This window comes from Mus caroli, chromosome 12 (assembly GCF_900094665.2).
Source record: "Mus caroli chromosome 12, CAROLI_EIJ_v1.1, whole genome shotgun sequence".
NCBI lineage: Eukaryota > Metazoa > Chordata > Mammalia > Rodentia > Muridae > Mus > Mus caroli.
In genome coordinates, this window is record NC_034581.1 from 75,511,325 (window position 1) to 75,538,375 (window position 27,051).

Below are 27,051 nucleotides of genomic sequence, written 5' to 3' on the forward strand. Positions count from 1 at the left end.
GACAGGGTTTCTCTGTGTAGCCCTGGCTGTCCTGGAACTCACTCTGTAGACCAGGCTGGCCTCGAACTCAGAAATCTGCCTGACTCTGCCTCCCAAGTGCTAGGATTAAAAGGCATGCACCACCACTGCCTGGCTTTAGGGTATACATTTTAAGTTTCATGGGCATACAGAAAGAATACAGGTTTTCACATGGAGTTTTGAGGGTGTGTTGTCTACTAGATGTCTAAGGTTAATTTATCATTTATGTTTTCTTTATTTTTCTTAAGTGCAGGTCACTTTGTTTTAAATAGTGTGAATTTCTTATTTTACAAGCCTCAATTTTTACAAGACTCTTGGCATTAGTAGATGAAGCTGGAGGCCGGCTCTGAATTGCTTCTAGAAGGATATTCCTTTAAACACGCAATTTGTGAGACAAGAACAGTTACTTTTAAGTCTCCAAAGCCTTTGCTTGCAGCTTGGAATGATAACAAGGGTCCAATCCTTTTATCCAATTGCATTATCTTGACTTTGTTTCTTGATATTAGGGTGCACATTTCTAACCAAGATAGGAATCACAATATTTCTCTATTCTAGAGTTATAGCTGTTCATCTTGGAATGTTCTTGCAATGACTTCTACTCTTTCTGTGCACATAGTTCAACTGTCATTCAGGAGAGAAGACTTTTTACAAAAGTTCCCATCATGCTTGGAATTACAAGTTCTAAGCCAAAGATTTACCTCACGAATGACCCAAGACTCAAAAACAAAACAAAACAACAACAAAAACCCAACCATTTTATGGCTTTAACCACAGGTGCATGAGGCACCCCTAACTAGGGAGCAAAAAGATGCACCCGCCTGGACAGCCAGAAAAGTAGCTCTAGATAATGCCCCTGAGTGATCCTCATTTGGTTTTGTCTATTAGCCACAAATAGAGCGCAGTCAGATTTCTATCCAAAGTGGGGGTCCTCAGTCTTTTGGTTGGCTACTTATATATGCAGAGACCCAATAACACACTCAAGCCCCGAGAAGCAGAAAGTCAAGGTTCTCAGTAGGGTGGGTGGTGGAGCAGGACAAATAAGCCCCAAACTGAACCAGGAACACGGTAGCTGTGTGTTAGGGGGCGGCTCACTAAGGGATGGGTACTCCTAAACCAAGACAATCCTTACAAATGAGGTGAGGGATTTGCATGGAGCATTGACGTGAATTCAGAGAAGCTGAAAGTGCTGTAGGGTTGGTCTGTGGAGGAATGCAAGAGGGTAGAGAAAGTGGGCTTGAAGGAATGTTCAACTTTGTTCTAAATCTGATGGATTTATTTATTGCTAAGGGAATCTCAAAGATGAGAGCTTATCTTTCTTTTGTGTCCCCCATTTCAATATGATCTTCCCACAGGTGCCAGTAAGAGCTCTTTAAGTGGCTCAAAACAAGTCTTTTCATGGAACTTACAGGGGTTAGAATGCCACTGGCTAGAAAAGGCATTTCCCAAAGAGGTGCAGAAGCTATAGCCCCCATGATCCAAAGTATAGATAGTTTAAAGAGGCAAAGGCCCTCACCACTGGCAGCTAACTCGTGCGTTCATGGCAACCGGCTTTCGTCTCTCTGAGAATGTGGGACAGTCCTAGTTGCACAGATGCTGATCTGTTACACTGAGCAGGTGACACTGGGATAGGAGGTCCCAGCACTAACCATGTGACACAGATAGGAGATAAAAGACCCTGTAGTCTGAGGTTTCTTAGGGAGACCAGCTCCCCTTAGAGATGACATGATGTGACACGGAGAATGTCGCATGCCATCTTGGGTTCCTTTCCTATTGGACTAACTGCTGAAGCAGCTCACTTGCCTCTTTAGCTGGCAGAGACCATAACAAGTGGCTTCCCGTGTCAAACAGCCAAGTTCTCAGATTATAAAACAGGACAAAAAGACAACTTCATCCAGCTTTTGCTTCATGGGTCCATCTTAGTTACTTTTTTATCATGTTGACAAAATGTAGTCACTCTTCTATTCCAGTGACAAAAATTGTTAATTAGTTAATACAACTTAGAGAAGAAAAAGTTTATTGGGGGCTGCTATTTTACAGGGTCAGGATCCATGACCATTCTGGTGGAAATGGCAGCAGGCAGGCATGGCTCTGGAGCAGTAGCTGAGAGCTTACATCTTGATCCACAAGTAGGAGGCAGAGAGCAAACTGGGAATGGTGCCTGCTTTTCAAACCTCAAGCTCACCCCCATGACACACCTCCTCCAACGAGGCCACACCTTCTAATCCTACCTAGATAGTTCTATCAACTGAGGGTCCAGTGTTCAAATATATGAGTCCATGGGTCATTCTCATTCAAGCCACCACAGGAACGTACCACAACATTTGCAAGACATTGGTCTGGTGAGGACCATGAGCTCAATAGCTTATGCAGTGAACTTGAGTGACAGGTGCCTCCTCTATGGCACATGATGTAAAACATGGTCACAGGAAAACTAGGGTTATTTGTGGGAGGAAAAGAAAGAAGAATATTTAAACCCTTGAAACCATGAAGTACCTACACCAAGAGTTGAACGCACACAAATGCTTTTCTGCTAATCTAACTTTGCAAGAGACAAGAAGACAAAGAGAGACTCTTAGCATCCTTATCTGATGGGACGTATGGTGGAGCTCCAGGTTAGCTCATAAGAAGTCTTGCTGTTTGGCTTCAGAGGGGGACAGAGTGATAGGACCCCATCCATACTGTCATGATTGTAAGCTGGGAAGAGGCTGTAGCTTCCCTGGAAGGGTGAGTCTATGAGATAAACTAATGGCAGGCTGGCAGGAGAAACCACATGCAACTTTGTTGTGTTTATAGAGACACGATGGAAAAGGAAAATGAGCAAGTAGTTCCAGGGTGGTCTAGGGGTGCATGTTTCTTCTTCTGGGGGAGCAGGGAGGACATTGGTGACTTGGGTGATTCCTGGGAGGGATGGGTGACAGATTCTCTGACAAAGTCTGCTGGGTGCTGCAGATTTCAGTCAGGTTCTTTAAAATTTTTTCATTATTAATATTTTATTTTAAATGTATACATATTATATTTGCATGTCTGTCTGTGTGCACAAGCTTACATGGCCAGAATACTGTTCTTTAGGTGTCAGTATGAGCAAACGTGGGATGAGACCCTGTGGAACTGGAGTTACAGATGGTTGTGAGCCACCACATGGGTACTGGGAATTGAACTCAGGTCCCCTGGAAGAGCAGCCAGTGCTCTTCATCACTGAGCCATCTTCCCAGCCCTTTCACTCAGGTTTTTATACTTGTCTGGCAAGCTCTTCACGGACCGAGCTTTCTTTCCAGTGCTTCTTTAAAAAGTCTTGCGCTTTGTCTTTCTGGAGTTGAGCAGGTTCTGATTTGCACTGCAGACAGTATCAGCTCACTGTGCAGGAGCGGAGCATTCCTTGGTGAGCCTGACTCTGACATTTCAAAGAAGGATAAGAACATATTTTTGACTTCAAAGATGAATGTTCTTGGGTTTTAAAACAATCCCAGATACTTTGTTGCTAGTACTTGCTGAGCATATGTGCCGGTCTCTTGACTGCAGAGCACATATGCTGTTACAGTGAGTGCCACTTGTCTTTAGAATTTCGCATGAGCACATATACACTGTCCAAATTAAAAACTAGACACAGAGTCGTAGCCTCTTAATCAACGAATGATGCACTCGGAACTCACTTAAATAAACACACAGGGAGATGACCTTTTCTGAGTGTGGCACAAAAAAACCTGAGTCTATAAGATAATGTGTTGGTAGTTTTCAGTATCTTACAGTTTGGACTGTAACATTGGTTCTTTTAAAATGGTTTTTAAAATATTTTAACTATTCTGACTTATCCTTTTCCTTAACACTGTTTTTGAAAGTGGCAAGTATCCTTTTTTAGATGTTCTCATGAGCAAACCTGGTGAGCAGCATATTATATAGTGGTAATCTTTAGTGTCTTCCACAGCAGCATATTATATAATGGTAATCTTTAGTGTCTTCCACAGGGCTATTAGGAGTGATTCTAAACATAACTTCAAAGCACACAGTAGGTACTTAGTGAGTGTTAGATGTTGGGTGAACACAGAAATCAGAAGAGGAGGGGACATGCAATGCTCTCCTTAAAAAGTGAAACCTTGACACCCCCACTTCCTGTCTGTGGTGATACACTCCTTTCCTCAATTTCCACTAAGGTATAACCAACAACTTGTGTGTGATGTTTTCACACACACACACACACACACACACACACACACACACACACACACACACACAAATATATAAAATCAAGCTAGTCAATAAGTCCCCGAGCTCGCTCATATGCTATCTTTGTGTGTGTGTGTTTATGGGGATGGAATGGGGTGGAGGCAGAGAGAATTCTAAGAGATGCTCTCGACAGTTCCCAAGTATGCAGGGCTTTATGCTGTACCATAGTTCTTTAAAACCTTTCCCTTCTGCCTACTTGGTCATGAACTCTAGGCCCAGACTGGCCGAGTTCCATTCCCATTTCTCCCCCTTCCCCTACCCAGCTAGTGACTACAGCCAAGAACAAAACTTTCTCATGTCTTAGTTTCTTCATCTTCGGAATATGCAAAACATATTCATTTTGTAGGGTTGAGGAGATGTTGGCTCTGCCAATAGAGGCGCCTGATATGCCAGCATGAGAACCTGAATTTCGATTTCTAGCATCCATGTAAAAGCTAGGGATGGCAGTGAATGTCTATAACCCTAATGAAGGGGACCTGAAGTGGGAGCCGAGACGAATGAACCCCTGGAGCTCACTGAGCAGACAGCCCAGCGGAATCAATGGGTCCCAGGTTCAGGGAGAGACCCTATATTAAATAGTAAGGCAAAGAGAGATCAAGAAAGAAACATGATGTTGATGTTTGGCCTCCTCATGCACACTTATACCTCCATGACACACGTGCATATATTCACACAAATACATATACCTTCTCCATCTATATATGCATATAAATGCGTGTATAAATGAAAAAACAGAATTATACTGGCTATATATTACAATACAGTTAAGAGGGCTAAGTGACTAAGGAAGGAATGTGAGAGGCAGTGCCCAGGAAGAGAAGAACTTACTCCTAGTATTGCTTCCACTTTTACTGCTGTCCTGCTAGCCACTCGTCACTGCACTGGGAAACACACCTTCTTTGTCCTCTCTGAATGGCAGCACCATGAGGACTTTCCAGTAATTCTTAGGGCATCGAGCACAAGCAGGCAAAGCACGCCTAAGGATATCCCCACTTCCCTTTCTTGTGGATACCTGAGTAGGCGGTTGTGTAGGGTAATTTTATGCCAACTTGACACAAGCTAAAGTCATCTGAGAAGAGGGACCCTCAATTGAGGAAGTGTCTCTATAAGATTGGGCTGTTGGCAAGCGTGTAGGGCATTTTCTTAATTAGTGATTGATAGGGGATGGCCTGGCCTATTGTGGGTGGTGCCATCCCTGGGCTGGTGGACCTGCGTTCTGTAAGAAGGCAGGCTGAGCAGGCCATGATGAGCAAGCCTGTAAGTAGTGATCTTTCATGGCCTCTGCATCAACTCCTGCCTCCAGGTTCCTGCCCTGTTTGAGTTCCTGTCCTGACTTCCTTTGATGATGAGCAATCATATGAAAGTGTGAGCCAGATAAAGCCTTTCCTCCTCAACTTGCTTTTGGGCATGATGCTTCATTGACGTAATAGAGACATTAATTAAGACAGTGGTCCAGGATTTGGTTCTTTTACTACCTAAGTCAGTGTGGTATTGCTATCGTCTTGGACAGTACACATACCTAAGATGGGGATGGAGAACCGTGGAATCATGGTTATGATTTGTAGATGAGGGTAGAGTCTTCTTCCTGGGGCTGGCATTTCCCACTGGGAAATCCTATGTCTGTCTTGTGCACCTAGGTAAGACCCGTGGAACTGCTAGAATTCTCCAGTTTCATATTCTGGAATGGAGAGGTACCCAGAAGCCCCAGTGTTTCTTTAGGGATGGAGAATAAATCCCAGGTTCCTGGTCAGCTCTCGCAGCACTTTCCTCCAACTCTGCTCTCCTTTTCCTTCTCTGAGTCTGGTGCAGCCAAGAGGCAGGCCAGCTACTGTACTTTCCAGCTACTGTACTTTCCACATGCACCTTGGACCTTTTTTGTACTTTAAATAATGATAATGCTTTTTATTTTAACCACAATGATTACTTCCATATTAATATTTACCAAGACTCAGAAGGTACCAGGCACAACTAATATTACAGCCTACTTACAATGACTTGCATTTCATGAATATGCAAAGGAACTGGGATGTGCTCTACCCAAGCTCAGGATTACTTGGCTTGTGAATGGGAAGCTGGGCCTCTGCTCTGAACAGCTTGAAGCTGTAGCGGGGAGTGGGGCGGACCTACAAGGACCCTGATTCATCCATTCTTTTGTCTCTACAAATATCAGTGGAAAGCTGCCATGAGTAGAGTCTTCAAAAACTTAATTTTAATTATGCAACTATTCAACAATAAATTTGGATAGCATATAGTAGATAAAGATGGCCTATTATAAATTAATATATCCATCTGTTCTAAATCATCCCGTTAACACTAGTACCTCCTGACCCTGACTCCCTTGGAGTTGGTTTGAAATCTGTGCACACTGGATCATAAGATCCCATTTGTTTACCCCTCCATGCCCTGGAGTGAACACACTCTTTCTAGTGGCTGCCTGAGCTGTTGCTGTGGACTAGATCTCATCAGAGCAAGGCCCAGAGCTTCTAGTAGGGACTACATTTCAAGCTTCAGGGGACCTTCAGAGGTCCTGCCTAGGGACAAGGGCCAGTGATCCCTGAAGAAGGCCCAGGAGCACATACATTCTGTGGGGAAGGGTGCACTGCCTGTGCACCCCAGGGCTGTGCTGTGATTGACCTTGTTCCAATGAGTGGCCCCCAAATGTGCTGATCTGTGATTAGTGCCTGAGCCCTGTTTTTGTCACTTCCTTTTCCTTCTTCCCCTCTTCTTTCCTTTCTGAGATAGAATCCTACTAAGTATCCCAGGCTGGCCTGAACTTTATGGCCTTCATGTCTCTGCCTCTTGAATGCTGAGATAAGCCAGCTGCCATATCTCTGCCTCCCGCTGTTCTTTAAGTCAGTTAACAATTACTGTTCAAAAGGCGACTTGTGTTAATAGACCCTGGCTTCTGGGGCACTGAATCCCTGTAGGTGAGACCCATACTTGGTTGCCTGGAACCTATGGTCCTCCTGGTGGCTCAAGAAAATTTTAGAGTACCCAGGCTACCAACTACCCTCTCTCATACCAGCTTCCTGCTCTGGGGCTGGCCAGAGGCTTCCTGAGTTTGCCTCTTGTGTAACCACCCAGGGAGAATAAGGTCAGCGAAGAGGATGAGCTTGTTTCTGCAGCTCTCGCTCGGCATTGTAGGTGTGTGTGTGTGTGTGTGTATGTGTGTGTGTGTGTGTGACAGAGAGAGAGAGTAAGAGAGGGAAGGAGAGACAGAGTGTGTGTGTATGTGTGAGAGAGAGAGAGACAGACTGACACACAGCAGTGATGAGAACAAGAACATCTGAAACTGAGCACCAACAGAGCACACCTTGGGACCTGTGCATCCCCACAGTCTTTCTTCCTTGGGTGAGCCTGGGGCAGAGTCCGAGCTACCGTTACTGTACACCCTCCTTTCAAGCTCACAGAAGGGGCTGTAGGCTTTTGATGTAGCAAAACTGTCCATGTAATGAATCCCTTCTTGCTGTTTCTAAAACCTAGACACCTAAGGGGCTGAGGTAGAAGAACTATGTGGGAGAATTACAAGTTGGTATAGCCTACGAGGAGAGAGACTGCTTGCCTTCCCGCCTCCCCACCGGATTGTCCTTCCTCTCTTAGTGTATGATTGTCCTGGATCCTCGGTAATCAATGGAGACACCCTCCCCCCCCCCCACCCCGCTGCCCTGATGATTTCACCAAACCTCTTGTCTTTGAATGCATGCTCTGGTGGCTCTCACAAGTGACCTCTGCTGGTCCCTGATAGATTCTTATGGCCTACTGCTTCTTTGATGCTCCAACTTCAGTGTTGACTGAGTTGCAGCCAGTGCCTGAGGCAGGGATTCTGATGCATGCATGGGATTTACTGAGGACAGGAGAAAGAGAAGGGCAGAGGGGAATAAAGTGAGAAAACCAGCTAAGCAAGGATAAAGTGCCTGGCCATGCCTGGCCTCTACTGGATGGAGATGAGTCAATGTAACCTCTGAGGTCCCCCTGGTGAGGTGGCTGTATTCACTGGTGGTTCTGTAAAGAGATCTGTAGGACTTTTGTTACCTGGAGATGGAGACAGACAGCTGGAGGCAGGAAGATGGTAGATGCCAAGAGTGTTGTCCACAGTTCTTCTCCTTGGCAAGCCTCTCCCTTTCTTCCTGCCTCTACTATCCCAGCAAATAGCACACCGCTCAGAGTTAGCCTGGAGATTATTCTTGGTTCCTCTCCCCCTCACATCATCCCTGTACTTTTTTCTTTAGGATTTCTGTTACATCTAACATTAAAAATCATTCCATCTGCATGCATTCTGTATCTCCACTTATGCCTCTCTTGACAATTTATCTTAATTGTCAATTTGCTCCAAGTGAGGAATTGGATTAGAGATTAATAAACTATATCCCCAAAGGGTGTCTGTGATGGAGTTTCCAGAGACCGTTAGCTTCTGAGGGACTTGCCTAATGAAGCCCCTGAGGGATTCATAACATGGAATTGGAAGGTGGTGAGAGGCAAGATGTGGAGCCTTACTGGAGAAAGTAATGTTTTTGAGGTGTGTGTCCATGACCTCTTCCGGTAAGTCCCTTTCTCTGCTTCCTGGCTACCATGATGTGAGCTACTTCACTCCACCATACCTTCGTTACCATGATACCTTTGTTGCGATGATGAACTGACACCTCTGAAACCAAGATCTTAAATAAAATCAGTGGAACACAGTTTTAGACAGTATCTGTGTACTGAAGAAAGTAAAATGGTGCCACAGTAACTGGATCATGTGTCTCAGAAAAGACTCCCTTACAGGACAAAGATACCCTTCAGGGATAGGAATCAAATCCATTGCCTTAAACACGCCAGGCAAGTGCTCCACCACACAGATTTGTCACCATCTCTTTAACTTGTTTATGTCAGGTATTTTTCACAGTGATGAGAAAATTAACCATAATATCATTCTACTTGAAATTGCTAGTCCTATTATCCTATTTGTTGATTCAAGAGGGTTTTTTTTAATTGACAAAATTTGCATTTGTTTTTCACATGATATTTTGAAAAATGCATACATCATGAAACGGCTAAATTGGGCTAGTTAGCATATATTTATTTACAAACATTTGGAAGCTATTCTCTGTAATTTTCAAGAACACAATCCATCATCATTTTACTGTACTGTGTTGTGTGAGAGATTTCCCTAAGTTAATTCCTCTTACACAAGTAAAAGTTTGTAGTCAGTGACCACCCTAGCCCCCGTGCCGTTTGGTTCTCTGCTTATCCTTCATCAGCAGCAGGAGGGGGTGTTTGTGTATGATATTAAGTGATGCTATCCTTCTGGATGAAGCTTGTCAATGCCTTCTCATGCTACTTGGAGATGAATGTCAAGCTCTTCATCATGACTGGTGTTAATCCTCAATACTGTCTTCCCTTATCCTCTTCATTCCTTCTGCAAGGTAGGATATCCTCAAGTAGGCTGTGACTCTTAGATTTGTGCATGTTTTCTCTTCTGCTTGATTGGGAGGCTGTAGAGAGGATGGAGCCATGATCTTACCAAGATTGTTTTTATGTAGCACATTAAACTGATATTTATGCATGAATTTTAATGTTCTCTGTCCTGTAAGGGATTTTTTTTCCTCTGAAACACACGATCCAGTTATTGAGTGTTCTGTGGCACCGTTTTACTTTCTTCAGTACACAGATATGGTCTGAAATTGTGTTCCATTGATTTGTGTAGTTATCAGTTGGTCTTGACTTTCTAACATGTAAATTGGGACTGAGGACTTATGTTTCTTTCTCATTAAGCACAATGGTGAGCATGTAGTAGGCTCAAGAATTTTTGGCTAAATGTCTGCTCCCTAGGAGAAGCAAACAGAGTCAGAGCCATAAGAGCCAATGGCTCTCTGAAACCTGGAGGAGCCCAAAGTCAACAAAGCTCCACCCAGAAGGTTAACTGTAGGTTAGAGGGGTTTCTTTTCTCAACTTTCTTCTTATCAAAACTAGCAGAGCAGGAAATGAAGCCCAGTTTCCTGCTTATACCTCAAATCATCAGGAAAGATAGAAACTCTGGGAAAGTTGAACACATACAGAACAGTCTCCTGGCTTCTCCCAGACTCCCCTCACCCCCAGGACATGCTTCATTTCTCTTAAGAGCCCTCTGGACCAGATCCAAGGAGCTGGTGGTAAAGACAGTAAACTTCTGACTTGGTGTAAGTCCAATTCTGCAGGTGTGGAACAGTGTGTTCAGGAACAAGCATCCACGAGTCATGTTCTCATGACAACTAGAGAAGGAGAACAGGTTTTTCTTGATGGGGTAGTGAAGCCCCCAGAACTCTGGATTGTGTATGAAGAGAAGATGAGCCAAGAAGATGCTTATCCAGAATGCATCATACCTTGTGACCAGCTTCGTTGGTCCTTTTCATTTGAGTCTGTGTTGGAGGCCAGAGTTGTCTGATCCAGAGCTTCAGGTCAGTCTTTGAGCACAGACTTCTTCTGGGCCTTCTAGGGCTTAGATTCTGGGGAAGGGAGGATGGAAAGTGGGCTCAAAGGGCCCAGCAGTACTATGAGAGAGACTGCCATTCTTCTATCTTGGCCTTAGGCCTCTGCGAGGGAGCATCGAATGCTCTTTTGTTCAGAGACAGCCAAACCTCATTTTGTTTTTCCTTTTTAAAATTTTGGTTGAGACTTTCCTACACACCTATAATATGTTTTGGACAAGTCTACCTCTCCTGACTCCCTCTCCTACAATCCTGCCCATCACCATTTCCTCTCAATTTCATGTGTTCTCTCTTTTACTTTTTAAACTCATGGAATCTACTTAGTCATTTGTGTAAGTATGTCCATGGGTGTAGGGTCATTTACCAGGGCACAGGTAGTAGACTCTCCTCTGGAGTGTATGACCTACATATCCTTGGATTCTTGGTCCTGTTAATGGTGCCAAGCATGAATTCTTCATCTTGTGGGCTGGGCCATAAATCCAGCCAGAAAGTGTTGGTTACCCCCTTAGCATTTGTGCCACTATTGCACATTTTTTTGTCAGGTCAGTTGCTATTGTAGCTCACAGGAGAATCCCAGTTCTGCCCTGAGATTGGCCATATCTGTCAAATCGCTTTTCTCCTTGCATTATCTGTTTCTCACAGGGGTCTGTGTGGGCCTTGCTCACTTTCTTCTTCCCTGGAGCAGGATGGTAACATAGGTAATGAAAATTAAGAATTGAATGTAGAGTTCTGGAAAGTGTATTGGAACCATACTCCTTCACAGAAAGCTATGTTCTAGCATTCCCTTCCTTCCTTCCTTCCTTCCTTCCTTCCTTCCTTCCTTCCTTCCTTCCTCCCTCCCTCCCTCCCTCCCTCCCTCCCTTCCTTCCTTCCTTCCCTTCCTTTCTTGTTTCTTTTGGTTTTTTTTTCGAGACAGGGTTTCTCTGTGTAGCTCTGGCTGTCCTGGAACTTACTTTGTAGACCAGGCTGGCCTCAAACTCAGAAATCCACCTGCCTCTGCCTCTCAAGTGCTGGGATCAAAGGTGTGCACCACCACCACCCGGCTCTAGCATTCCTTTCCATGTCCAACCCATGGCCTGCCGAGATGTGTGCATCCCAGGATAGCAATGGATGCAGCTCGACATTATAGATGATGTCATGTCATAATGTCAAATGGTTGCACATCCCTCCAAGTTAACGGGATATGAAAATGGTAGGGAAAGTCCTCAGAGATGGTGTGGGTTTGCTTGGGATGGGGTCACCCTCCAGCCATTGCTCTGGCTTTCTGAAGGTAGAAAGGGCCTGTTCTTCCATGCCTGCTCATATCTGAGCAGAGCACTTGGCAGAACTGGGAAGCCAGCAGGAGCTTCCAAGTTATTTCGGCCAGGGTTAATGGAGCAGAGTTCCCTTATGTCATGTAAAGGGCAGCAGAGGAACTGGGCAAGAAGGGAAAGGAGGGATGCTGGGCTCTAGGCTCTGAACAAAGTCTCAGACGTGAAGGTTCTCTACCTGCACATGTTTCACATAACCACCCTGAAGGCTGATGCTGGCTACCTGCCTGCCAGGCAGGAAGTAGGAGGCTGACCCCAAGCAGCCTTCCTCCTCCTCCAGGAAGTAGCCTGTGTCCAGCTCGGATTTATTTTGAGACTTTTTTTTCCTTGTCTGAATCAGAGATGGTTTTTCTTGGCAAATTGTAACTTTTTCAGAAAGAAAAATGCAGACTCCTCACAGTCTGAGTCAGTGTAATCCCTTGTTTGTTTATGCAGGCTCAGTGTGTTGAAGGCCAGGGCCAGAGCCAGCCAGGGCCGAGGGTCCTGCCCAGAACAGACAGCATTATAGTGGGACTTGCAAGCTCCAGAGAGCCTGACTCTCTGAATCCTTCTGATTCTTGGGTTCCAGTGATGTGGGCTCTGTCACTCTTTCTCTCTCTGCCCAACCTTACAGGTTCCCTTTGTTAGGCTCTTTGCCTTGTTCCTGGGATCTTTGTTTCAGACTGCAAGTAAAACAAGAGCCTGGGGAAAATTAAGGTGAATCCAGAATTCTTCCAACTCTATTTTGCCCAACTTGTGTGGCCATCTGAGCCAGAACATATTGTCAGGGCCAGAGCGGCTTAATCATGTGGCTAAGTACTTTCTCTGTTTGTGTTTATTCTTATCCTACTATTTTCATAAATTTCCCAAGACTGATTAGGAAAACACATCTCTCCAGTCCACAGGTGTTAGAGCAGATGTCGGGGATACTGCACATAGAGAGGACGTGGATGTCTAGAAGTCTGTATTCTGAAGGACAACTCTAGGGAGGTCTGAATCTCTCAGAAGAGCTTCCCCAGGAGTGGCAAGCTGATAGGTCATGCAGGAAAGAGCCTTTTTGAGGTGGCATCTCCTGCCTGTGTAGCAACTGCCCAGCACCTGCTGCATCAGTGGTCCCTAGATATTCTGTGCTGATCTGTGAGAAGAGTCGAAGGATGAAGCCAGCTGGAGCACTTCTTCCTTGTACGTTCCCTACTCTTGTCTGTGCTATCCATCTCTAGCTCAGAGCTGTTCGGGGAGCACTAGCAAACAGAGCTACCACGTACCCAGTGTTTGCAGTATGCACTGTATGCAGTTTCTCATCTGCCCTCAGGTCCAGTCCATAGAAAGGGTATTATTATTATTTTACAAATGAAGAGCCTGAGGTTCAGAGAGGCTGAGTGAGTTGCCTAATGCCACCCAGCTAGTGAGCAGAAGAACTGGGGTCTGAAACCCTGGCCTAACTGTTTCTAAAGGTCATGGTTTTGAGTATCATGCTACATTGGCTACAGAATTGTCTGAGGTGTGGAGTACATCCAAGGACATTGGGGTGTTTGTTTTAATTAGATCTTCTGTGTGAAAGTCACCTTGGGCTCAGAGAAGCCAGAGGATTGAGTCCTGGAGGCTTCCTTAGGAATCAGACCCCAAAGAGGAAGAAAGATTTGATTTTTGGCAAACTTGTTCATCAATGAAGAGTGTCTTACGTCTGAATTCAATACAAATAGGACTCCTCTATGGTAGTTGGAATACGGATGACAGGGCTGTGGGGCCTTTTCTGGGTAGAGTAAGGGTGTGATCGTGAACAGATATGTCTGGCTGTTAGTGGTGTGGGCAGAGTAGGAGCTTGGACAGGCCTGTGGGACTTTTTCAGACGTCGTCTGGAAATAGATGTTGTTTGTTTTTTCACACAGGGTTTCTCTGTGTAGCCCTGGGTGTCCTGGAACTCACTCTGTAGACCAGGCTGGCCTCAACTTACAGAATTCCACTTGGCCTCTGCCTTCCAAGTGCTGGGAATAAAGGTGTGCACCTTCACCATCCAACCAGGAGACTCCCTTCTTAAGGGAGTAGGGTCCAGAGATGGGTACCCATTTGTATTAATTGGGGTTCTCTAGAGGAACAGAACTGCTAGAATGCACCTATGTCTATATCTATCTATGTCATCTATAACTACATCTACATCTATATCTTGCCTATGTATCTACCTACCTATCTAAAGGATATTTATTAGAATGGCTTACAGGCTGTGGTCCAGCTAGTCCAACAATAGCTGCTTCCCAACAGAAAGTCTAAGAATCCAGTAGTTATTCAGTCCATGAGGCTGGATGTCTCAGCTGGTCTTTAGCACGCTGGACTCTTAAAGATGTAGGCTCTAATGCCAGTGAAGGAATGGACTTGGCAGCAAGAGTGAAAGCAAGCAGGCAAAGAGCAAGCTTCCTTCTTCATTTTTTTTTTTTTTTTGGTTTTTCGAGACAGGGTTTCTCTGTATAGCCCTGGCCTGGAACTCACTTTGTAGACCAGGCTGGCCTCGAACTCAGAAATCCGCCTGCCTCTGCCTCCCGAGTGCTGGGATTAAAGGCGTGCGCCACCATGCCCGGCTTCAATGTTTTTTATAAAGACTGCCAGGAGAAAGTGTGGCCCAGGCTAAAGGTGGATCTCCCATTTCAATCTAGATTAAAAGTGGGCCTTCCCATTTCAAATGATTTAATAAAGGAAGTATCCTCAGGTGTGCCCAGCTGCTTGAGTTTTAGTTAACTCCAGATGTACCTACCCCACCCTCCGGTCTACAGCAGGGCATCCCAAAACCTCACCAGTACAGTAGGGCATCCCGAAACCTTGCCAGTGCTTCTGGACTTGCCTCTCCATCATTCCTGCTCCTGCTCATTGCTTGCCTGCACCTCTCATTGTCCCCACCGACTGCCCCTCTGATGGGGTCTGCCTCTGTCCTGCACACACATCCAATCCTGTTTCTGAGCTATTCCTGTGACTCCTACTAGCCTATGCTGGGTCAATTCACAAAGGTCTGTGGGTCATTTGGTGTACCTATTTCCTGGGCTGGATAGGTGTGTCCTACTGTGAGATGGACCTGAGTTCTTTCTTATGGAAAGTTATGCTTAGATGACCTGAAGCAAGTTATGGCTCCGGGGACGGACTCTTCTTCCCACAGCAGCCAGCTGAGTGGTGGTGACAAGTGGTTGGTTTGAGCCCCTTCCGGGTAGGTGGCAGTAGCTGGGCCCCAAAGCTGGACTTTCAAGGATAGGAGGTCTGAAGACAGAATCCTGGGGACACTGGAAAAAGGGATATGGAGTGAAGTCTTTGGCTCTTGAGAGATGGTTTGAGAACAGAACTCACTGTCCTTACCCCCAGGGCCCAGGATAGTTGAGGCCTCCACAGGGAATGCAGGAGGTGACCCAGTTCTATTGCATTTCCTGAGGAAGGTTGGAGCCCGGATTTTCAGTTCTTCCAGTAGGCTTTCCTCGGTACTGATGCTTTCTTTCCGTCCCCACCGCCCTGGGCAGCCCAGGCCCTGTCAACACCTCACGCTTGTGTTTAGGCCAGTGTCTCACCACTGTCCATTTTGTATGTGTTCTCTTTCCTTTTGGGTCAAGACTTTCCTAAGTCTAGAATAAGAACTGGACTCACCAGTTTTGTAAGTGATTTTCTTACCCCAACCTCCTGGTCTGGGGACCCTCAGGCCTTTAATCTTCTCTCAAAGTTTCTACTCTAACCAGTGAACCCTCCTTAGCATCTGTTTCTCTCCTCCTCCCTCCCTCGCTCTCTCCCTCCCTCCTTCCTTTACCCTTTATTTTCTCTCTGCCTCTCCCTCTCTCCCTTTCCCGTCTATCTTCCTTTCAGTTCATCAACATGGACTTCTGCCCCTTAGCCACAAGCACAGGCCACGTTTGTGCTTCAGGGTGTGGCCTGAGACCCACTTCTGCCCGTAGGCTCCTTAATCCCTTCACAACCCCATCTTTTTGTGCCTCCAGCCCTCAGCCCAGGGATTTTGGGCAGTTAAGCAATGAAGTAATAGTGTATGGCTCTTCAGTTAAGTCGTGAAGTAAGTAGTGTATGGCGCTTGCAGGTTGATCTCCACTCCCTAAGCACAGCACCGACTTCTGAATGGAAGGGCAGCTCACATTCTCTGACAGCCTAAGGCAAGACCTGGGTCAGGCATCTAATGTATACCAAGAAATAATTGGTGAATCAACCAACAGGAAATTAGCTTAAATTATAGCGTGAGGCATTTAGATTAAACTTAGGGAAGGATTTGTAGAGAGCAGCCAGCTGTTGAGGGAGGTAGTAGCAATGTTAACTAACTAGGTCTTGTCTTATTCATAATTTCCTTTTCCTTGAGCAGCTCTATCAGGGGACATGGCATCAGCAGTAGAAGCTCGTATACAAAAAGGGACGGGGAAGAGCAAGACATGGAACAGGTTTAATGTCCAGTTTGAAGATCCCAACATTCTGATGGTGCTTTCTTCCTACTTTTCATTCTTATTATTGATCATGAGTATGTGTGTGAGAGGTAGGGAGTCTGGGGTGGGGAGGGAACAGCGAAGCGGAACCACATAGGAACAGTAGCCTCAACAAGGCCAATGCTTTTGAGCCCTAGGTTTCTTCTCCAGGTCCCAACCCAGAGTGGGTTGCCCTGTCGCCTGCATCCCCTGGGATCCTTGAGCTCAGGCTGGGTGCCTTGTGCTGCTCAGTTTTCAGGAAAGGACACTTCCCATGACCAGGTTGTCTGCCTGCGGGTTAGGGATTTTTGGTGGGTATAGAAGTGCAGATGTGGAGCCTGGGCCAGCTTCTGCCCTGTGTAGCCTCCTGTGGAATACCCTGGAGAGGGGCTGGGTGCTGTTGCTCAGTGCCTTGGGTATGGTTCCACATAAAGGAACCCTGGGTACCTCTGAGATACAGATGGTGGCTTCCACAGAGGTGTTATTTCTGGCAACCCTGTGCTCCCTTCTGCCCCTCTGGGGTTGGAAGAGAAAGGGTCTGGGTAGTGAGGAAAGAAGTGCCTCTTTGGGCTTCACAGAGAGCATTGTTTACAGTCACAGCTTTCTCCTTTTCTCAATGGCTGCATTAGGCCATTCAGACTTTTGTTTCCCACTGCAGTAACCCTGGCAGGCACCATTCAGTTAAAGGTTGCTTTGTGGGTCCAGGAACTTCAACATGTGATAGAAAATGGGGGAGAACTGTCATGGTAGGGATAGTCCTCCCCTGCACACCCATCCCAGAGCTGTGATGGGCTGGGGTGACAGTTGCAGGGCAAAGATACCCCGTCTGACTGGAAGGGTTGGAGTTACCAGTGGTACCTGATCTGCTTTGTCATCTGTCATCCCATGAGACCATCTGAGCAATTCTGAAATAAGATGTCAGTGACTACTGTGGGAAGACTAAAGAGATGGCTCAGTGGGTGAAGTGCTTGTAATGACATGCAGTTTGGGTCCTCATCACCCAAATAAATACTGGGCAGCTGTGGCAGCCTGCCCATAATCCAGCACTCAGAAGCAGGGCCAGGGACTTCTCAGAGCAAGCAAGCTTGCCAGCTAGACAGGCTGAAGTGACAAGCTCTGGGTTGAAGCAAGAGACTCTGCCTCAGTATTTAATGTGGAGAGGGATACAGGAAAATATCCAGTAACCTCTAGCTGCCTCCTCACCCAAATGCACTCCATGCACCTCCCCCTTTGCAAAAGAAAACCTGAGCAGTGGTCTTCAGACTTCTTGCAGATATCCAACCTTTCCTGTCAGATGCTGGGGAATCTGTGATGATAAGCGTGTGTTGGGTGGTGTATGCATTAGGGTGTGTAAAGGAAGGCTTAATATTGAAACTGTTCTTTGAACTATATATATATATATATATATATATATATATATATATATATAGTTCACATAACACAAGGAAAAAATATACTTTTTTTTCATATAGGGAGGGTATCATGTCTTATACTGCCCAGGCTGGTTTCCAACTTGTATAGTTCTGGCTCAGCCCCTAGAGTGCTCAGATTATAAGCACAAACCACCATATCTAGCTGCAAAATATGTCTTTAAGACAAAGGCTTTTGCTTTTTTCCACACTAGAGCCAGAACCCTGGGCAACACATTGGTGAATGCTCTACCACCGACTTACACACTCAGTCCACAATGAAGTCTTTTCATCTTACTTTAATCCAGAGATCCTTATGGGATCAAAAAATAAAAGAGAAATATTAGGCTGGTAATATTTACTTATTGTAAGATTTAGGATAGCAATTGCAGGACAGAAATAACATTGGCATTCTACTTAAAAGTCATCATCACCATGTCTGCAAGCAGAAGCCATATCCCACTATAGTTGTTATTATTTTTTAATTTGAAACTTTTTGGAACTTAAAATGGTTTCCACTTCTTTCTGTTATGGGCTTAAAAAATCGCTGTAATACAAAATTAGAAAGAAACGTATTCACACAAATATGAGCCACAGAGAAAACTGACCATGTCTCAAAAGTATGAAGCGTTAGCTTTGTTTGCAGATGTCCCTCCAGAATCTTTACTAGCTTCAGGGGGAGTGTGTTGACTATGCAACACCATTTGGAGACTCTGATTTGTTTGGTAATAGCAATAATGATACAGTCACACCTAAGATTTATTAGACATTTGTATGTGCTAACACACATTTTATTTCTTCATAACTATCCACTCTACAACTGCTAGTATTGTTGTCTTAACAACGGGAAACTGGAGACACATAGTGGGATGTATCCTGACCAAAGCCCAGGGTCCAAGAACAGGATCTCAGGTCAGGCAGGTGTTTTCTCAGAAAACACGATGTTTAACATGTCACCAGCATTTCCCACCAGCACAGAAATCCTTCCCAAGGCTCAGCCCAGGTGATGACCACTGTATTTGCCAACAGTGGCTCAGATGATTGACAGTTAGGATACTAGGTTAGTCCAGCATCCAACCCCGCCCTGCTCCTGGCCAGCGAATGAGGATGACTCCTCTCTTTCCCATGAGAAACAGAATGGCAGAATTGACTCTGAAGTTTGTCATCTTGGAGGTCAGCTTGTTCTGGAGCAATCCCAATCCAAGCAGGTGGGGCAGGGGAGGTGAGGTGGAGCTGGAGCTAGACCTCAGAGCTAGAAGCACTGGATCCCTGCAAAGTCATTGGTGGAATTCTGGTACTTTGGTTTGAGAAGGACCCAGGATTCTTGTTTCATATCATATTTCTCCTTTGCACATCCCTCCCTCCCAAGTGCTGGGGCGTGAGTGTATGGAGGGCCTGATCCATGCTAGGCAAGGGCTGGACCATTAGCTACCTCCACAGCTTTCCTTTCACTTTCGGTTTGCCCTTATATTTCCCAGACTGCCTTCAAACTCAGTATATAGCTGAGATGGACCTTGAGTCCCTGATCCTCCTGTTTCCACCTCCCAAGTGCCGGGATCACGGGGATGCACCACCATGCCTGGCATGCTGACTCGTCTTGTTTGGATGAGAGGTGGTGAGAATGTGGCTTGTGAGGTGGTTTTTTTTTTTTTCAGTTTATCTTTGCTTAATTATGCAAGGATGGAGCCATATCAGCATGCATGTTTGAAACTACTGAGCCTCATGTAGTTGGGGCTGGGGACTGGGTCTCTTGGCTTACACTTTCGTCTCTGATATCATAATGCAGTGGAGTCACAGGTGCATCTGGGTTTAAATTCTGACTGTTGTGGTCTTGAGCAATCTCATGACATCTCTCAGCTTTCCCATCTACGAAGTGGAATGCAATATATTGCCTTTTGTGGGGTTGCAATGATGCCTCAGCTAAATGCTCAGCTAAGAGCATCTGTTGCTCTTGCAGAGGACCCAGGTTCAATCCGCAGCACCTGGACCAGCACGGTTTTACAGCCGTCTGTAACTCTAGTTCCAGGGAATCCAACCCCCTCTTCTGACCTCTGTGGACACCAGGCACTTATGTGGTGCACAGATATACTCATACATAAAATAGAATAAATAAATCTAAAAACGTTGTCTCTTGGGTTGTCGGGATCCATTAAAATCATTTATTGAAAGTGCCGAGCCCTGTGCCTGGCACAAGGAAGGCGTACAGTAAACCTCCCGAAAATTTATTTTTATTGTGACCTCCTTCTCTCCAGATCCCTCTCAGAATGGTTTGAAATTTTAGACCTGCAATTAGTTGTTTTATGGTCCAGGTCAGATAAATCTGGTCTCCTCTCTTGGAGTTTCTGCACTGGTGTGTAACGTACAGAGGCTGCTTCCTTGTGGGTGCTGAGACTTGGCAATAGATTTAGATCTTGCATAGAGAATCTGCCAAAGCCAAAGCTGCTTCACCTATGTATGTCGTCTTCAGGCATGGGGGTTATATTTTATGAGCTGAAGGATGTTTAAAAATTGTCTTTTTGAGGGGTTGGAGAGATGGCTTAGCTGGAAAAATGTTTGCTCTGTGAACACGAGGACCTGCATTTGGATGCACAGAAGTCAGGTAGAAGGCAGCTACAGTGATGCAGATCTGTAATCCCAGCACTGGGAAGGCAGATGCAGGAGGATTCCTGGGGTTCAATTGCTAACTAATCTAGTTGAACTGGTGAGCATCTGCCATCAACCTCTACGTATCACACACACACACACACACACACACACACACACACACCCTCTCCAATATGCACATACAAACAATTCTTTTTCTGTTTTCCCTGTGAAAAATAGTTTCTGCCACAGGGTTAAATGCTCTATTGTATATTACCCTTACAATGTTCTCTTGTAGGCTAGACTGGAAGGCAGTCATCCCTGTATCCTGACAAAGCCATGGCTTGCCTACCCCTTGGCTAACCTCTGGAGTCTACCTGCTGGCTCCCCAAATTCTACTTTCAACTGGCTTTCTGGTCTCTTTAGAGTTGACATGTTCTCTATGTGATCAGGACTGGAGTGGAAGGGGTCCTTGTGTGCCCAAGAAGATCTTTTCCCAAAGACTCTGCCACATGTGAGTGTCTTGGCTTATCCACGACCAGACCTCTTTCCCTGGGACATGACTCCGTAGCTCAGCGGTAGCAAAAAACTAAAAGCCTCCATTTACACGTGGAATGCGAACTCAGCTCAAGGATTGTGGAGACATTGCAGCTCAAGAGGATCACATGGGCAGGCTCCTAGCTATACCCAGTGTCTGGCCTGCTGAGGAAGGCTGCTAAATATTTGTCAAGTGAATGAATGGATCAAACTTTAAGGCTAGAATGCAAAGCTACCTTGCAGAGCTTGAGTTGTTTTTACAAGGATGTACATACAAAGGAATTTCCAGGAGCATCTTTAGGGGCAGATAGTCCTCTGCTTTTCTCCCATGTCTGGACCCAGAGCGGCTTGTGTCCCAAGGTCGTATTTTAACTATGTGATTTTACTGTTCATCTCCACCTCTAGGGTGATAGCTGGATAAGGGTATAATGTGCATTGAGGAACTGCTGGATGCCTCTGGCAGGTCTTCACAGCTTACTCCTTTGGATTGAGAGGTCAGAGGCCATCCTGACTGTGGCAGAGTCGCAGGGTGCTCAGGGTTGCTTCTATAGAGAAGGCCATGCCAGGAGCACTGCAGAGTGACCCAACGGTGCCTGTGACATCATCTGGGCTCTCTGATTTCATGTGGTTCTGCACCAACCTCATGAGAGCTATCGAGTGTGATGCTCCAGGAGAGGAAGCCCAATCAGATCCCTAGAGACAAACCAAGGCCTCCTTCTCCCCCTACCTCAAGTTTGGAAAAGTATGTTCCAGTTCCTGGCCTTGAATGGACCATTGGTCATAGGCATTGGATGATCTTGATGTGCATCAGGATTAAGGGAAGACAGGACTTTGGAAGCAACCCATATTAAAGGCAGACCTAGGTCAACCTGCTTGGGATTTTGTGTAGGTCTCTCTTACCCTCATGTTTATACAAAAGTCATGTAGTACAAAGCTTGGAGGCTACAGAGAAGTGTAAGGAAATTCCAGAGCCCGTGTTTGTTGGATCTTCTGCTCCGACTTCTAACTTTGTAATGTGAGCTTTCCCTGGTTATTAGAGTCTTGAGAATCCTGTTGGAAGCTCAGGAATCTTTAGTATAAAGTCTTTATGGGCACTGTGTCTGGTGTTTGAAAGCAGCAGAGCTCAGGTCCTTGGGAGTGGGCAATCTTGCTTGGTGTCTCTGCAAGGTCCTCCCCGCCCCCATTCCCCGCAGCCTCAGCTCACCCTTACTCTCTCATCCTCCCAGGATGGCTTGACAGATGGGACCTGCTAAGTGCAAAGCTAATTTCCATCTCGCCATCTCATCCCTTGTTTGTGGGTAACAGAAACCTTAGAGTTAAAATACTAGACCAAAAGAGAGACACAGGTCTTCGACAATCACATCCAGGATTCCGATCTTCAAGGAAAGATTCCCGCTCTGCCCAAGAACTCAAAGGTTTAGGACGTGAGACACTACTTTCTTCTCTTCAGGAGTGGATTTTTCTTTGATTCCCACAGGTCACCCCCACCCCAGCCATAGAATTGGTCATGGTTTTATTTACTTTTCCTTGGCCCAGTTTGGGTCAACAGGATTTCTCTCCTGCTCAGAACAGCCTCACAGTTGTGTGAAGTAAGAGGAGCCTGGGCTGGACAGCTGTAATCAATCCTTGTCTGAGGGGCGCAGTAGGGCTTTTCAGTTGGAGATGGTCTCACAGTCCCAGGTTTTCTGTGGTGCATGGCAGTTGCAGTTTCACACCGACCAGACTGTCCTGTCTCCGTTAGCCTCTAAATGGCTTAAAAGGCTCTTTGGGTGTGTCTATGTGGATACATGCAATGTGTGTATGAACACATGTAATCCTGTGTTTGATGACCTGAAGCTGGGGGGTACAGCAGGAGTTTAAGATGATAGTGGGAACTGCAAGAGAAGGAAGCAGGATTTACACACATAACCACCCCAGCCTACTGCCTGGACCAGGGAAGCAGAACCTGGGCTTCCTCTTCTGCCTGCTTGCTTCTGTTCCTGCTCAGAATCATTGCCAGGGCTCAGGGTTGGAAGCAAGAGGATTTCTTCAAGTGCTGTGGATACAGGACACATCCCCCACCCCTTCCCCCCATCCTCCTTACCAGTGAAAATACTGCTCTGTGCAGTGGGTATGAAGAACCTCTCTGTATGCCTCAGGACCACACCCTTGCAAAATGAGCACCAGTGAAAAATCCCATGACACTGGACGCTCACCAGTTTCTTCATCTAGTCATGATGGGTCATGAAACCATTCCCAGAGACTTTGGCTTTTCTTTTTTTTTCCTTTTTCTGTCTTTTCTTGCCATCTTGTTAGGACTTGTGCAGGTTGCTTACTGTGGTGGGCTAGAGCGAAGCTGTTTGAGACCCCTGTGTCAGTGAGAACAGTGGGTGGCAGGAGAAGGACTTGTCCTTCAGTTTGTGAGCAGACACACACAACACACACACACACACACACACACACACACACACACACACCCCTTCCCAGGTCAGAAGATGAACAGCAGCAATACCAAGAGTGCCAAGTGGAGGCTAAAGGCGGGATGAGAAAGGAATATATTTCAGGGTAAATGGTCCAGGCCACAGGATGTGGGTGGGCTGTTGCTGGGCTAGAGGTGGCAGGAGGAAGATCATGGTGTGGGAACCCACCTGGCATGACTGGCCCAGTGAGGAAGGGACCAGTAGTGTCTGTGATTTCTGTCAGTGTCATGAGGGTTCATTAAATATGACCTCTTTTCACATCCTTTGGGGACCAAACTGCAGCTCTAAAGGGCACGTATCCAAGGGTACAGGTCAACAAGGTCGGGAAAACAAACTTCCAATGCAGCCCCAACAGATTTCCCCCAAGCACCCCCCCCCCCGTTATTCGAGACAGGGTTTCTCTGTGTAGCCCTGTAGACCAGGCCTCGAACTCAGAAATCTACCTGCCTCTGCCTCCCAAGTGCTGGGATTAAAGGCGTGCTCCACCACTGCCCGGCAAGCATCCTCTTGATGGTGAGTATGTGCGTATGTACACACGTGTGGTCATGTGTTTGTAGAATGGATATTTATATGCTTCGGGTCATGGATAGGTTCAGTCGATCATCCCTTTAGATTGAGAGACTGTTCAACTCCTACCCCTTGTAGTCCTCCCCTTCCCACTTTGAACCAACCCTTAGTAGCTTTCTTTCAGCTGCATTGTGGTTACAGAAGTGTTCAGGATGGCTCTACTTCTAAGCTTCCTAACAGTGTAATGACCATTTCCCGTGTAGTCATTTTGGAGAGTTGCTCTCTGCATTTATGAAATTATGGACTAATACTGGCTCTGCCTCTGTGAATAGCTCGAGGATTTTCTCCACAGGCCTCTGGCAAGTTCTTCCTATGCCCAAGGCTGCCTGTCTGAATCCCACAGCCTGCTAAGTAGACCCGTGCTCCCTTGGCAACTATTCTCCTTGCTGGTATTTCTATTCTCTTCAACTTAAGGTTATAACATGGTGTCATATTGACCTCTGTTCCAAATTGCAATGATTTCAAGGTCTTCAGCTGCTCAAACAGTAATTCCTCTGGTTCCTTACTTTAAGGTGACTTAGACACTTCCACAAACAGGTCATACCTTTTCCTTTTGCCCAAGAGACATCCTGAAAATGCATAGGGATATGCCAGGGGAACTAACTCCAGCTGCTGTTAAAGCTGTTGATTCAGGTGCCAGAGCAGCCTGGACTTCATGCAGAGGTGGGGACAGGACTCTACATCATTTCTGTGTATCTTGTCACGTAGGCTGAGACAGCTCTGTAGGTGCCCAAGTCTTTCAATGGGTCTTTAATCTTTTCAACACCCCTTCAGGCTTCTCTGCCTCCCACTTAGCCCAGAATCTCCTCAGTATGTCTATTTCCCATGTAAACAATACTGTCTGTTTCCAAATTCTCCAAACTGCAGGGCTCAGTCACTGCTCAGGACCCAGCAGGATTGGGGACAACCCCAGTCATGGTCCTACTAAACCTTTACTCCCTAAGGTGTGACACACACATTACATATCACACATATTACATAGACAGCATGGTGCTATAGGGACAAGCAACGCTGCCAGTGTTGCCAGCAGCCTGGATGCTATTTCTTAATAATGTTCTGGGGAGTCTTGGAGCACATCACTAGGTGGTGCTTTCAGAGGTTCTCAGAATAACCTTGTAAGGAGCCCTAGCCATGGCTGAATAAGCTGGTCCTGCCGACTGGAGAGATAGTGCCAATTAGCAATCCGGTATTGCCAGGTATGTGTCAGGGATGAAGGGCAGAACTCTTAGAACCAAGCAGCCCCACAGGAACATATTCCTTGTCCTCTCTGTCTTTGCACCTTCCAGGGCCGAGTCCTCTCTTATATAATGCACAATCTCTTGGATGCACCCCAAGTACATGACCTCCCCATGGCTCCCTGCTCATACCGTCAGCTTAATTCTTATTTTCCCCTAGTGCTAGTGGTCTGATGGGATTAGAAAAACCTGGGTCCTGGGTTCTGGAGAGTCCTCTGTTTATTTGATTTGAAATGAGAAGAGTTTTTATTTACACTGGTGGAAGAGTCTGAAGGACGAGAAGGGTGGTTGGGTGCATGAGTTTCTGAAGTTCTCGTTTCTTGAGTTCTGTTGGCTGGTATTTAATGACTGGGGATTTTAGCTGGGTAGTTAGTGACTGGGGTACATAAGCAGGAAACAAAAATAAATGCTTTCTTCTGTGATTAAAAGGTCAGGTGCCCTTTTGGTGCACAGAGAAGGTGGAAACCCAGAGGGAGTTGAAGCTGTGAGTCTGCTCACCCAATAAAAGGCAGGCTAATAGCATCCCTACAACTGTGAAGTATTGTCCACGAGGCAGCAGACCCTTCCCTGCAGATAGCTGCTTTGTCTCTAGAGCCTGTAGGACCACTGGTGGTTTCAGACTGCTCCTGCTTCTTTTGCTTTTCATCCCAAGGTAACTGGCTCCTAGGGAGAAGGCAGTGTATTGGATTCTGAAATTCAGACGGAGCCCCAGTCATTACCTGCTGTGGTGAGGCTGCAGTTCTTGGAGGTGGCTGTGGCTTCAGGTTTTCCATGCTTGTCTGTGACACCCAGTCATGTTGTTAGTCTAAACATGTCCCCTATCTTCATTTCTCCCTTTCCCATTACCAACCTCCTTGCTTTCCCCCCCATCTCTGCTGGATATTTCTAGAACTCAGATCTGATCTTGTCCTTTATTTCTCTCTTGCAACCGCCAATTGTTTAAAAGGTGAAATAGAAAGACACCGTTATGTTTTTAGGACCCTGCACGGTGTCATTTTCAACATGGTCCTAGAGCCTTACTTCCGTACAAGGCTATTTATGACCTGTAGGTTGAAATAAGTTTGCTCTCCACTTCCTTGTATCCATTACTGTAGTTTTTGGGCAACCCTGTCTACACGTAGAACCCCTTCATGACCTAGATTGCAATCTCCTCTCTGAGAAGTTCTTCCAGATCGTTCCAGTTTGATTCATCTTGACTGCAGATTCTCTGGAACCCAGGTGGCTGCTTTGTCCCCAGTGCTCAGCACACACAACCCCGGGATGTCAGAGATGCCCTGGGATTCTGTGCTGACAGGATGCCCTCATTCATTTCCTCTTCTTCCCTCTCCTGTCTCTTCTCCTTTAGAAGAGTTAGCTGGGCTTGTGCAGTGGAATGTCTTCAGCATTCCACTTCACACATCGTGTCCTTTTGTCTGCTAGAGACGCGGAAAGCACAGTTCCCGTGGAGTTGGCTGCACCCTTGTCGGTCTTTGCAAGTAGATTTGCTTTTGGGCATAGTGCCTGTGTTCTTGTTTATTTTCATAAACCCCAATGTGCCTAGCGTGGTGCCTTGTGACTAAAGGATGTGGATTGAGAGGTCTCTAGAAACTTCTCTGAGTGGCAGTAGTGTGATGGGGGCTCTGACGGGCCTTTCAAAGACAACATTCTTTGGAATTATTTCTATTTAGTTTTGCGTTTTATATGTTCCTCTTTTTTTTTGTTTTTGTTTACTGACATGTAAGTTGCCTGAAGTACAATCTTCCTTTTTAGGCATGCCCTTTTGTGAATTTTAATAAGCTCTACCTGTATAACAACCTCCATCATCAAGAGAGAGAGAGGGAGAGAGAGAGGGAGAGGGAGAGGGAGAGAGGGAGAGAG

At 46.0% G+C, this 27,051-nt stretch overlaps 1 protein-coding gene across 2 annotated transcripts in view; it reads left to right on the plus strand.

The window, feature by feature from the left end:
• Smoc1 (SPARC related modular calcium binding 1) overlaps positions 1 to 27,051 on the plus strand; it is a 157,257-nt gene that overhangs the window by 42,117 nt on the left and 88,089 nt on the right. The window lies entirely within an intron of this gene.